This window comes from Phyllobates terribilis, unplaced genomic scaffold, assembly GCF_046119375.1.
Source record: "Phyllobates terribilis strain yellow unplaced genomic scaffold, ASM4611937v1 Scaffold_3__8_contigs__length_932513732, whole genome shotgun sequence".
Classification (NCBI taxonomy): Eukaryota; Metazoa; Chordata; class Amphibia; order Anura; family Dendrobatidae; genus Phyllobates; species Phyllobates terribilis.
In genome coordinates, this window is record NW_027362763.1 from 667,526,575 (window position 1) to 667,541,512 (window position 14,938).

General features: G+C 42.7%; 1 pseudogene; it reads left to right on the plus strand.

The window, feature by feature from the left end:
• LOC141258596 (uncharacterized) overlaps positions 1-14,938 on the plus strand; it is a 55,422-nt pseudogene that overhangs the window by 15,125 nt on the left and 25,359 nt on the right.

Consider the following 14,938-nt stretch of genomic DNA (forward strand, 5'->3'; position numbering starts at 1 on the left):
CCAGTAAAAGCTAAGCAGACAGCTGTGAGCTGTTATTAATAGGCTGGGAACCTTTATGCATATCCCCCCCCCCCCCAAGACTAATAATACCAGCCCCCAGCTTTCTGCTTTCCCTCAACTGGGTATTAAAAATAAGGGGGACCCCACGCCATTTTTTAAATTTATTTATTTATTGCGAGCTATTCCCAGATGGCGTCGCCTGGTCTCACTGATCCCAGGAAGACCAGGAGAGGATGATGACAATTGTAGTTAGCGCTATTCCCAGATGGTAGGTGTTGACTACAACTGTCATCGGCGTCGCCTGGTCTCACTGATCCCAGGAAGACCAGGAGAGGATGATGACAGTTGTAGATAGCGCTATTCCCAGACGGCGGGTGCTGACTACAACTGTCATCAGTGTCGCCTGGTCTCGCTGATTGCGGAGCCGGAGAATTTCATTCGGTTACGTGTCACACAGATTTCACATGGATGTCATCCGTGGGTCATCAGTTTGCACGTGTGCAGGCATTTCCTCTGTGGTGCCGGAATAAAAGGGAGATGTGCGCACCACCATTGAATAGAATGAATTTGCATGTGTCCGTATTTGCGGTCCTTGAAAAATGGACCACATACGGACATAAAAAACGGACGTGTGAAGAAGGCCTTGTTGTTAGCTGTGATCAGTACAAAATATTGTAACAGAATATAGAGCTATTTCCATGCCAGGGTATAAGATAAACCTTTTTTTGTGTTTTTTTTTCTCATGTTTTTAATATGGGATTCTTGCAGGGAACTTTTGGTGGAACGACGAGTCTGGAAAAACCTATATTAGTATCTGTCACTGGTAAGAGCTTTTCATGGATATTTTTTCACTATAAATGTTTTTATTATCGGAATTAGTGATTAGGCAATTCAGAAAAAATTCTCCCTCATGATCAATATTATCAGTATTTTTTTTATTGATTGTCCTACATCTCCATCTCATGTCTGTCTACGACCCTACCTATTCCTTAAATCTCCACTTCATCTATCATCCTGTCTGTACATCTCTCTATTCTCTGTCTACCATCCTACAATTTACCTCCACAGTGCTGCAGAATTATCCTACATATCCTCCTACCAATCTATCTTCTACCCTACCCGTCCGCACCACATACTGCAATGCCTACATTGTACTACATCTCCTCCTTACCTACCATCATACCTATCTACTCCACACTGTGGCTCCGCCCTACATCTGCTTGTGTGATAACAGCCCTATCTGTCCTCACCACAGTGTAGTAACAACTTACATCTCCACACCATCTACCACCCCACCCTCTTCACAGTGCTGCACCGCCCTACATCTCCTACCACCTGTCCTATCCACAGTACTGCTCCTCCTTACATCTCCTCCTCATCCTTGTCTACCACCCTAACCATCCTCTTCACAGTGCTGCACAGTCCTACATCTCCTCCTCATCTCTGTCTACCACCTGCCTGTCCTCTCCACAGTGCTGCTCTTCTTTACAGCTCTTCCTCATCTTTGTCGACCACTCCACCCGTCCTCTCCACAGTGCTGCACTGCCCTATATCTTCTCCTCACCTCTGTCTTCCACTTCACCCGTCCTCTCCTCAGTGCTGCACCGCTCTATATCTCCTCCTCACCCCTGTCTACCACCCTACCCGTCCTCTCCACAGTGCTGCACCGCTCTACATCTGCTCCTCATCTCTATCACCCTACTCATCCTCTCCACAGCGCTTCACCGCACTAAATCTCCTCCTCATCTCTTTCTACCACCTACCCGTCCTCTCCACAGTGCTGCACCGCCCTACATCTCCTCCTCATCTCTATAACCCTACTCATCCTCTCCACAGCGCTTCACCGCCCTACATCTCCTCCTCATCTCTGTCTACCACTCCATCCACGCTCTTTGTTTTGCTAATAGTCTAAGACTAACATCCTCCATATTCTTAATCTCCCATTCACATTTTTAAACATTTTCTCACGATGCATCAATTCTCTGGAATGCACTACCCCCCGACAGTCAGGTTATTTCGCAGTGTCCAGAGCAGAGTCTTAAACAATCCCTAAAAGCACATTTATTTAGGCGTTCTCTGCCAAATATGTGAGAATAAAATCAAAACATGAGTAATCGGTGAAGACAGTGATGGAAAATTCAGCTCTCTCTTAGATTGTGTTACTATTTCCTCAAGGCATATGTTACCTTCAGTACCATTAGGATCTCATGTAGAACACCTAGAACAATTCTTGGAGAATATGTCACGCAGAAAGAAATTCTTCTTCTTCTTCGACTTCTAGGAGGGTACTGGATCTATTCCAATCAAAGAGGTCTTAACCTCCAGAAGTAATGGCCTCTTAAAGTCTGGATGACGGAGAATCAGATCTGAAGGAAAAGCAGGAGATGAAATGCTTAAAATTTTTGCACCCCAAAATGCAAGTAGAAGCGCACGAAGCTACACGTGGATTTAGTTATGTCCATGAATTAACGTTCATCTGAAGTAACATAACCATCATATAAAATAATATATAGCAAGGGTGCGATGTTAATCAAGTAGATGACGTAATATAAAAAAATTAGATAAATCCTTGTACATTATGCTAATTACAAAAACGCCAACAATTTTCAGGATTGGTAATTCTTAAAACCCTATTATTATTATTATGCAGCACATAATATACAAGTAGTGATATCAATCAAGGATAAAATGTTGGAGGAAAGTCCATAGAAACTGCAGATGATTGCACAGCATCTGGTTATCTGGAGATTCCCCGGGGGAGCATGTACAGTTTCTTGCTAGCAGGAGCTATCTGGGCTATTCCCACAGGCAAGGGATTAGATATATCAACGTTTTTTATTACTTTATGTCCTAAAAATAATGCACAGCGCTTCAATTATATCTGAAAATTCATAAATCTGGGACATATAATATCCCAGACGAAGAAGAGATCTATAAAAATAATAAAAATTCAACATTTTATTTAGATTGCACATTAAAAAAGTTACAATAAAATTGTGTAAAAAGCAAGGATACCTCAAGTAGGTTACAGACCATTTAATTGTAATTTTATAAGACTAGTAGTACATGGAAGTATATGTAAGATAGGAAAAGTTAATGATAAGTGCTAGTGCAGTAAATTATTCCTACATATTCATCATTATCTGCAATTTACACATCTAATAAAAGTCATTCTCCCACTATTGTACCAAAGTTTGTGCACATCATACAATCCTTGTCTAGTGAGACAATTTCCCTTGAATAGCATAAGGAATAGTTAGTCTGTTTATAGATATTTACCTCAATGTGAGGAGTTCACTAGGGGGTTGATACAGGGTGGTTGGTCAGTTCTGTCCCCTTTACCCCAACGCGCGTTTCGCTGCTCTGGCTTCTTCGCTCCCAGGAAGAAGCCAGAGCGGTGAAACATTTTTGCAGTCTATAAGCTACCTAACAATAGGTACAAGAGAAACCATTAAAAAGGGTAAGGCAAGGGAAAAAGCCAATTTAAGAACTACATGGTTGAGAAAAATAACACAGGGACAGGAGCTAATAAAGGAATACATTTCATTTACTAGACAAAACATGGCGCGATGATCCCTATTTAGATAAGTTACCAGACTTGACGTCATGCTCTTCTTCAGTTATGCCATTTCAGAGATTTGTTTTACAGCGACTTTAACATATTAAACAAGGAACAAATGTAGTAAATTTTTCATCTCTTGAATAAGTGCCATCATATTCCATAACTTCATGTATTGTTGCATCAGGTAATCTCTTCATCTTCTTCACCCCCTTTCTCTTCCCTTTGTATACAGTTTTAAACGCAATTTTATTATTCTCTAGAATATATAAATTCCTGTCTTAATATGTACATGATTTTTTGGGGAAATAATTTTTCAAAGAATTACCATTATTTTGCTTAAGTAAATGTTTTTTTCTATGCAAATTGCCTCTTCAGAGAAAAAGAGGACTTGTACTCTACAGCGCCACCTACTGGTGTTTTTTTTTTTGTGTGTTTTTTTTAGGTGAAGACTATACAAGAGACTCCCATGGTCATCATCCTTTATCTCCATATCATGAAATAAAAGATAACAATTCCACACAAAGTAATGCAGAAACTCTAAACATACCAGTAGTCCTTCACAGCAGCCACGTATCCACTGATACTACTAGCCCCAAAAATCAGTCACTGATTGGCAAACAAAGAACTGGACGTAACCAGGACAGAACATGGAGGAATCATTTTAACAAGAAATCTAATCTTCCTTTGAATGAGCAAAATCACAGAAATGAAAACTTATTTGCATGTTCAGAGTGTGGGAAATCTTTTACCGAAGAAATCGATTTTGTCACGCATCAGAAAACTCACACAGGAGAGAGGCCAATTTCATCTTTGGTGCATGTAAATTACACCAAAGAGTCTCCTGAGAGTCATCCAAGTAGCCACACAGATGAGAAGCCATTTTCATGTCCTCAATGTGGGAAATGTTTTTGCAAGCAATCAAGACTAACAAAACATCTTAGAATTCACACAGGGGAGAAGCCATTTTCATGTTCAGAATGTGGGAAATGTTTTACTCAGAAATCAAGTCTTGTGGACCATCTAAGAATTCACACGGGAGAGAAACCATATTCATGCTCGGAATGTGGGCGATGTTTTAACAAAAAATGGGATGTCGTTAAACACCAGAGAACTCACACAGGAGAGAAGCCTTTTTTATGCCCTGAATGTGGGAAATGTTTTACTCAGAAATCAAGTCTTGTGAAACATTTAAGAATTCACACAGGAGAAAAGCCTTTTTTATGTCCTGAGTGTGGGAAGGGTTTTAGTCAGAAATCAAGTCTTTTGGAACATCTTCGGAGTCACATAGGGGAGATAACGTTTTCATGTTCACAATGTGGGAAATGTTTTACTCAGAAATCAAGTCTTGTGGAGCATTTAAAACTTCACAAAGAAGAAAAAACATTTTCATGTTCAGAGTGTGGGAGATGTTTTAGGCAGAAATCAAGTCTTATGAAACATTTAAAAATTCATACAGGGGAGACACCATATTCATGTTCAGAATGTGGGAAATGCTTTATGAGAAAATCAAACCTTCTGGATCACCTAAGAAATCACAGAGGGGAAAAGCCATTTCCATGTTCAGAATGTGGGAAATGTTTTACCCATAAATCAAATCTTGTGAAGCATCAAAGAAGTCACTCCGCAGAGAAGCCATTTTCATGTCTTGAATGCGGGAAATGTTTTAGCCAGAAATCAAATCTTGGTGAACACCTAAAAATTCACACAGGAGAAAAGCCATTTTCTTGCTCGGAATGTGGGAAATGTTTTAGCCAGAAATCAAATCTTGTGGAACATCTAAGAATTCACACCGGAGAGAAGCCGTATTCATGTTTAGAATGTGGGAAATGTTTCACCCATAAATCAGGTTTTATTCATCATTTGAGAACTCACAGCGGGGAGAAACCGTTTTCGTGCCTTGAATGTGGGAAATGTTTTAGTCAGAAATCAATTCTTGTGGAACATCAAAGAATTCACTTAGCGGAGAAACCATTTTCATGTTCAGAATGTGGGAAATGTTTTAACAAAAAATCGAATCTTCTGGGACATCTAAGAAGTCACACAGGGGAAAAGCCTTTTTCATGTTCACAATGTAGCAAATGTTTTAGCCAGAAATCAAGTCTCGTGAAGCATCTTAAAGTTCACATATGGTAGAAACCAATTCAGAATGAAGTGTTAAGGTACCGTCACACTTAGCGTCGCTACAGCGATCCCGACAACGATACAACCTGGCAGGGATCGTTGCTGCGTGGCTGTGTGGTCGCTGGTGAGATGTCAAACAGTCAGATCTTGCCAACGACGCAGCAACGATACGGCGACCTGTATAACGATGCAACGCAAATGCACGCCTATGTGTCTCAGTTCTGAGTCGCCAACGAGGTCGTTGGTAAGGTGTCAAACACAACGCTGCATGCTACCCAGCGGGACCTCAATGATCAAAAAATGGTCGAGGCCATTTCGACACGACCAGCGATCACACAGCAGGAGCCTGGTCGCTGCTACGTTTAAAACGTAGCGAGATCGCTGCTGAGGTCGCTGCTGCGTCACAAAACTTGTGACTCAGCAGCGATCTCGCTAGCGATCTCGCTTAGTGTGACGGGGGGCTTTAGAGTAAGGGAGGGGGTTAATGTCTTCAAGCTTGCCAGATCTGACGGTGTGGTAGATGAATACACGTATGTCCTAAAATTAGTTATAACTAGGTTATAAAGGATTGCACTTTGCTAACTATGATATCCCAATACCTTAGTAAAATGTGTACCCAAGGTGAATAAAGTGAACTATAAATCCTTAAAATATTGAAGTTTATTGATTATACAAAATGCATATATATAAAAAAAAATCAAAATGATCAAAAGTACAAGTCCCTCAATAGTGAGGAACACAAAAATAGACCTGACCTCCACAGAAATATGACATAAAGGACAAGGTATAGTAATTGTAACAGATGTATTCATAAATACCTTGAGTAGTTTGATAGTACCTCTTAATAATAAAACACTAGTATGTACGATATATTATTGGTTGCTACTCTATGATAGACCTATCATACATAGTGGTGTCCGAACAAAAACAACTTGCCTAGGTTATGGATCGTGAGACCAGTCCCAACGTCCCTCCATCCCGACGCGCGTTTCGTCATGCTTCCTCAGGGGGCGTGATAGATCTCAAGAAGACTACTAGAACAAAGAAACCAATGATGGATGTGACTAAACTGGGTAGACACAGGAAATGTCTTTTACCTATTATGCAGCTATGAATCCTGCTATTTGCTACCTTGTAAGAAACTATTACATTTATGCGTATAATGCCTATTTTCTCATTGGCCGAAAACTGAACCCCTGAAATTTTTAAGTTGGAGTTATGGCTGTGGTTTTCAGCCACTGCTGAGATTCCCAGAACACCTGGGACGTTTTCGTATACGGAGAGACACAAAAAAAAAAGCTTTTATCTTACACTCTCTGCTTCTCCATGATTACTCTCCCCAGCGAGTCTTGGAGGCTTGTATAGGAATTTTAAAGATTTTTTTTGCGATTCTATGCTACACATGCTATTTTATGTGCTTCAATTGTTTTTAGTCATATAATTGTGTGAGCAGTGGAGATGCATTGAATTCAAGACTATGATATTGTCTCTTTTATACTGAGCGTAAAGACCAGCACGGGGAACAGCAGCGGGCTTGAATTGACAATGCCCTGGAGTGCCGAATAGGAGCCAGATCTAGATTATAAAACCAGAGACTACACCGCGTGCAGAATTATTAGGCAAATGCGTATTTTGATCACATGATACTTTTTATACATGTCGTCCTACTCCAAGCTGCATAGTCTTGAGAGCCAACTACCAATTAAGTAAATCTGCTGATGTGCATCTCTGTAATGAGGAGGGGTGTTGACTAATGACATCAACACCCTATATAAGGTGGGCTTAATTATTAGGCAACTTCCTTTTCTTTGGCAAAATGGGTCAGAAGAGAGATTTGATGGGCTCTGAAAAGTCCAAAATTGTGAGATGTCTTGCAGAGGGATGCAGCAGTCTTGAAATCTCCAAACTTTTGAAGCGTGATCACCGAACAATCAAGCGTTTCATGGCAAATAGCCAACAGGGTCGCAATAAGCGTGTTGGCCAAAAAAGGCGCAAAATAACTGCCCATGAATTGAGGAAAATCAAGCGTGAAGCTGCCAAGATGCCATTCGCCACCAGTTTTGCCATATTTCAGAGCTGCAACGTTACTGGAGTATCAAAAAGCACAAGGTGTGCGATACTCAGGGACATGACCAAGGTAAGGAGAGCTGAAAAACGACCACCTTTGAACAAGAAACATAAGATAAAACGTCAAGAATGGGCCAAGAAATATCTTAAGACTGATTTCTCAAAGGTTTTATGGACTGATGAAATGAGAGTGACTCTTGATGGGCCAGATGGATGGGCCAGAGACTGGATCAGTAAAGGGCAGAGAGCTCCACTCCGACTCAGACGCCAGCAAGGTGGAGGTGGGGTACTGGAATGGGCTGGTATCATCAAAGATGAACTTGTGGGACCTTTTCGGGTTGAGGATGGAGTGAAGCTCAATGCCCAGACCTACTGCCAGTTTCTGCGAGACAACTTCTTCAAGCAGTGGTACAGGAAGAAGTCGGTATCGTTCAAGAAAAACATGATTTTCATGCCGGACAATGCTCCATCACATGCATCCAACTACTCCACAGCGTGGCTGGCCAGTAAAGGTCTAAAAGAAGAAAAAATAATGACATGGCCCCCTTGTTCACCTGATCTGAATCCCATAGAGAACCTGTGGTCCATCATAAAATGTGAGATCTACAGGGAGGAAAAACAATACACCTCTGGGAACAGTGTCTGGGAGGCTGTGGTGGCTGTTGCACGCAATGTTGATCGAAAACAGATCAAGCAACTGACAGAATCTATGGATGGAGGCTGTTGAGTGTCATCATAAAGAAAGGTGGCTATATTCATCACTAATTTTTTTTGTTTTTGCATGTCAGAAATGTTTATTTCTAAATTTTGTGCACTGATATTGGTTTACCTGGTGAAAAGAAACAAGTGAGATGGGATTATATTTGGTTTTTATTAAGTTGCCTAATAATTCTGCACAGTAATAGTTACCTGCACAAACAGATATCCTCCTAAGATAGCCAAATCTAAAAAAAACACACTCCAACTTCCAAAAATATTAAGTTTGGATATTTATGAGTCTTTTGGGTTGATGGAGAACATAGTTGTTGATCAATAATAAAAATAATCCTCTAAAATACAACTTGCCTAATAATTCTGCACACAGTGTATTCCAAGGTATCTGGAATTAGTCTCACAGAACCCATTGGGTCCCCAAATAACAAAGATGCTTTAGATATTGCCATAGTGAGTGGTAGAATGGGCACTAGTGCTTTGAATAATATGTAGAAAGTACTTAAAAAGGAAGGAATGCCTTCTACAGGCATAAATCTGAAGAGTGTCACGCTGGCGGATCGTGGGGCCACGGGCCAGGCTTACCCTGGAGGGGCGTAACTAAGCGGCTACCTAGTTTTCATTGGAGCCTCTGATGGTGAGGATAGGCTTGAGCTGCAGGTAGCCACCAGGTACCACTCCAGGGCAGTGTCCAGAACTGTAGCAGCTGATTCCAAGGGTCAGGAACACTGCTTCAGGTTTGGAGTCCCAGGTAGGACCGGATGCTGCTGCAGGTGCAGACAGTGCGACTTCTGGATAGAAGACAGGACGGCCACTGGAACAGGTTCCGACTGTGCGGCTTCTGGATAGAAGACATGATGGGTACTGGAACGGGTTCAGATTTTGCTGCTTCTGGATAGAAGACAGGATGGCTACTGGAACGGGTTCAGATTTTGCTGCTTCTGGATAGAAGACAGGATGGCTACTGGAACGGGTTCAGACTGTGTGGCTACTGGATAGAAGACAGGATGGCCACTGGAGTGGGTTTAGACTGTGCAGCTTCTGGATAGAAGACAGGATGGCTACTGGAACGATTCAGACTGTGCGGCTACTGGATAGAAGACAGGATGGCCACTGGAATGGGTTCAGACTGTGCGGCTTCTGGATATAAGACAAGGCTGCCACTGGTACGGGATCAGCCTGGCTGGATCCGATGACACCAGAACGGGCTCCCTAGGATTGTCCATTAAAGAGTTATGACCCATCTTAGTTTCTAGAGTTTCTAGCTGCTAGAAGCCAGGGGTGGAGATTTGGATCCAGCCCAGGGGGCAGAAGGGTGACCCAGAGGGGTTAAAAAGCTGCTGCAGCTCTTGGCCTACTGCTTTTTCTCTGGGAGGCCACGATGACACATCGTGTGGGAGAAGTCACGCAACAGAGGGAACCACAAGCTTCCCATGTGGCAGCTGTAACAGTGCCCCCCAGCCTGTTTTCTTGGACCATACTGGACTCAAGCCTATATTAGCATTTTCTGTCCTGCATCTAGTGGGGGCATGAGTGTCTTTTTCCTCTCTGTTGGGGGCTTCCCTTAAATACACAACTCTGCAGATCGGCTGGAGACTGGAATTCTAGAGGATTCCTCATTCTTCGAGTTACTTGTAGTAGATGTTTAAGGGGGTGTGTGTGTATCTCTGCCCAACCTGGGGGCTTATCCCAAGAGAAGGAGAACAATAAGCCACGTTTTTTAGTTAGTTGATGCTGTGCTGTGTGAAAGGCTAGGATCTGTTGCTGAGGCCAGATCTTAGTGCCGTGTATGGACTATTGGAGATCCGTTGGACTATTGGAAATTGGAGATCAGTTGCCACTTGGGATTGTGATGTTTTGCCACCCTGCTGGATTTGAGGACTTAGTCTGAGACTGTTGTTGCATTGTACTTGGCGTTGGATATTTTCCACGGTCGCTACAAATGGCTGGATTTGTACCGCAGTTATATGTGATACGTCTGACAGACACCCACGGTTTTAAATAGCGGGCTTGTAGTTTCCTATTATTGCCAGCGACCACGTGTGAATAGCTTCACTGACACACTGCTGCCAAACTGTAAATGGAGTACAATATTTTGCACGGTCGCTACAAAGCTGGATTTGTACCGCAGCTATATGTGATGCGTCTGACGGACGCCCACGGCTTTAAATAGCGGGCTTGTAGTTTCCTATTATTGCCAGCGACAACATGTGAATAGCTTCACTGCTGCCAAACTGTAAATTGAGTACAATATTTTCCACATTCACTACAAATTTCTGTATTTTTATCTCTGTAATATGGGATCAAGTCTGATGATGGAAAAGATCTGGCTGTACTCTGCAGTGCTAAACAGCAAATGGAGCAGTAAAATGTTGGACTCTATTACTTTTTAAGAAAATAACCAGGATTAAGAGGAAAAAAAAACCCTGATATCTAGTCCAATGGCTCACTGTAACAGGCAGCAGAAGCAGACAGAACATGCAATAGACATTATTGTGCTGTATAGTGTTCACAAATTTCTTTGCCTGCCTAACTCCTGCTATCACCACCTATGCCTAACTATAAAACCGCCAATTCTGTCCCTCACACAGCAGCAGCTTTCCCTACTCTGTCTGTTTCCGGGTTAGACTGTGACGAGCGTAGCATCACCAGGTCTTATATAGACTCTATGCGGCCAGCCAGTCACTGTAATGCCACAACCAAGATGGTTACGGCATTAGTGAATGGCAGACAATACTTGCATGTTCATTGGCTCTCCAAGGAGCGCCAAACATGCATGGCGGGGACCCGAGCTTCCGCTCGAGCATCCCGGGAATACTCACCGAGCATCTCGAGCAGTGAGATGCTCGGGCGAGTAGCGAGCAGTAGTGAGCACGCTCGCTCATCACTAGTGACCACATATAAGGTAAACAATACACAGCTTATACAAACAAAATGCCAGTGCATATAAGGATTATTCATATATCCAACGTATCAAAGTGCGGATCAAAATAGTGTCAGGCATAGGTTTACCTGATAATAAAAAATAAAGAATATTGTATTTAGCCAAAAATAACCTGATCCATCCTAAGAATAAAGAAAAATACCATATATAGGAGAAAAATAAACTCTATATCCAGAATAATGCCCAGAACAAGTGAAAACCTGCATGTTTGACAAAGTTCTGCAGCGTAGGAGCAACCCCACAGTGAAGATACAGCCTAAAATCTTAATAAGCCAGACGATTAGATTTGTTAATCCATGAGAAATGCACTAGTATCTTTGTGTATTTGTCTCTGGTCAATAAGAACAGACCAGTATTTGTATAACCCTGAATGTTGAATTCTATTTGTTTGGAAACAATCATGTTTACTATGCTAATGACAAATTGTACTAAAAGTCAGCTAGATGTTTATTTACAATAGCCCCTGTGATACCAACTATGTAAATTGATTAGCTCAAACAATGAGACCGGGTGAGCCATGCACCTTTACCACTTACCTGTGACTGATGACCTTACACAGATGTAAATATAAACAGGGATGTCTGTAGTGCTGCAAGGAGAATCAAGGAGCATCAGAAAGACTTTACAAGGGGAATAAGAGACATCCTTCAAGAACGTAGATGGATAGCATGGCATCCAAAGAGACACAGATCTGGATTCTACATGATTCTGGCCTAAGGGTATGGCCTTGACTGGAAAGATACGGATCTGTTCCATTGGTCATCAGAGAGACATGGATACATTTTCAGGAGACCAGGGTGGGACGAGGAAGTCACCTGGCCCATGTATATGTTGTTTGGGGTTGCCAGGAAGGACTCACCGGTCACCTGGAACTCATGGAGACATTCGGAGAAGCCAGATTGGGACACGCCGATTATCTGGCTCCATGGAAACTCTCGGAGAGGCCAGGGTGGGACCCTCGGGTCTCCTGGCCTTGTACCTCGATGGACTGCTAGCTTCCTAAGCTTGCCGCTATCTTCTCTCTGTGGGGGCCCACCAGGAGCGGGGGGCCACTGGTTGAGGTAGGCGGCCCTGGAAGTCTCCAAAGTCGCAGCTGTTCTATCCCAGGCGGGTGGAAAAGGAAGGGTGAGACTGTGTAATGTTTTACCATCTTGGGTATATGCTAGGACTGTTCTGTGTGTTTATTGTCTGCTTTGTGGTTCAATAAAGTATTGCCACGCTGTTTTACCCTCACCCTGTGTTGTCTGACTAGCACTACACCCACAGAAGACCCTGGGTCTTCACATCCACGCATATCTCTACAAAGAAGTGTAGCTTCCTCAGTGGCAATGATATAAATGCCAGATACCTGTTGCCAATATATATACAAGACAATAATTTATTAATCAATTACCAGCTGGCGGTGAGAGGACTCGGGAACTCCGGCGTTGCAGCGTTTCAGGAAGTAGGTAAGTAGCACATGGTGATCACGTGGGATCACATGTTCGACGCTGACCAATCAGATACTAAACGGCAAGGTTATAGGAAGTTTCACCCCCAGCAATTTGCCCCCTGCAGTTCGCCCCCATCTGTTCTCCCCGAGGTACATTTCGCCCCTATCATTTCGCCCCCAGGAAGATTCGCCCCCGGACGTTTCGAACTGGGGGCGATATGTGCGGGGGTGAGATGTGCGGGGGTAAAACATCCTGACGGCCAAATGCTGGGGATGAAATGTGCGGGGGCAAAATGTACCCGGGGGCGAACTGATGGGGCGAAACATCCAATTCCCAGACTGGCAATAGCATTGGAAAGGCTGGCGGAAGTGATCGGCGACAGAATTACAACACGTGTGCCCAGCCACAGAGTAAACCGGAAGTCAATTTTTAGAAAAATAGAAGACAAAGGTAAATAATGTATAAAGGAAAAGAATGACACATGTTCATCATATGTTCGGCTCAAAAATTAACAATGATCCACAGCGGATCACCTTATTGATCACTATGTAATTTGGGGGGACACAGAGAGTTGTTGAGAGATAATTATCGCTGTCACTTACCACCTCCATGGTTATTATTATGGTGTTTTTCGTCATGAAGTCAGAACACATTCTTTGGTTTATATCTTATATTTTGGTATATGATCATGCCTGTTTAATCATGCATATGTCTAGGCTCATTTTTAATCAAATTTTTTTTAAGTTAGGGTTTATTATTATTATTTGAAAAAGTTCTTCTTTAATTAATAAATAATAGGATATCGATTCCTCATAACCTCACTACTGCTGGTTTTGATCCAGCTACCTTATTTATAAAACAATAGTAGATATATGAGGAACGTTCAGTAAAGATTTCCCCTGACCCACTTCCTGTGGACTGAGAGCAATGAAACTTGGCACAGTTATTAATCCTTCTCTACATAGGTGCCACCTAGGGACACACACTTCTCTCATCTCTTTAAGCAACTGTAAACACCTCGCTTGTAGAAGTCGACAAGTTGCTCCAAAAGCAATGTTGTGACGTCAGAAATCAGAGTCTCATCATCTGGAAAATGCTTGCCCTTCAAAAAGAACTTCATTTTTGGAAAGAGGTGGAAGACCAATGGTGCGAGGTTGGGTGAATAAGGGGGATGCGGTAGAATTTCAAAGCCACAGAAGCATGCTTCCATTTGGGCAACATGTGAGTTGTGAACTGGTGCATTGTCTTGAAGGAGGTGGACATCTTTGTTGAGCATGACACGTCTCTTAGTTTTGATGGCCTGCCGCAATTTCCACTAGGAAATCCATAAATACTACTCTGTGCTGGTCCCAAAATACTGTGAGCATGGTCTTGCCTGCCGAGGGTTGGGCACGTGCCTTCTTTGGGGGTGGTGAGTCATGATGCTTCCATTGCATTGACTGGACTTTAGTCTCAGGATCATAGTGATGGACCCAGCTTTCATCCTGTGTGATCAGTCTGTTAAAATAGTCCTCCTGGTTTCCATGGCACATCGTCAATAGAGCCTGAGAGCATTCGACTCGTTCCTGCTTCTGCAAAGGTGTGAGCAGCCGGGGAACCCAGCGAGCAGAAACCTTATGCATGTAAAGATGGTCTTGGATGATTTTTTTCCACGGACCCCACACTAATCTTGACATTTTGGGCTAGGTGGCGAATGGTTACGTGGCGATTTTCCAAAATGGCGACCTCTACTTGCTGGATGGTGTGTTCATCAATAGAAGTGGGGTCGCCTTGGAATTGGAGCTGTTTGCACCGAAGTCCGACCACATTTCAATTGACGATGCCAGTTCTTGACTACATCATATGATAGGGAATCATCACCATAAACCTCTTTCATCTCATCGAACGTCTCCTTTGGTGCGCGGCCCTTCAAGTAAAGGAACTTGATGACTGCTCTATATTCCACTGGGTCCATTATCAAACCACACCACTTCAGTACCTGTAAAATCAAGACCGTTACTGTGCAAAGCAGTCAGCAAAGCAAAAGGTGGCTACTTTGAAGAACCTAGAATATAAGACATATTTTCAGTTGTTTCACACTTTTTTGTTAAGTATATAATT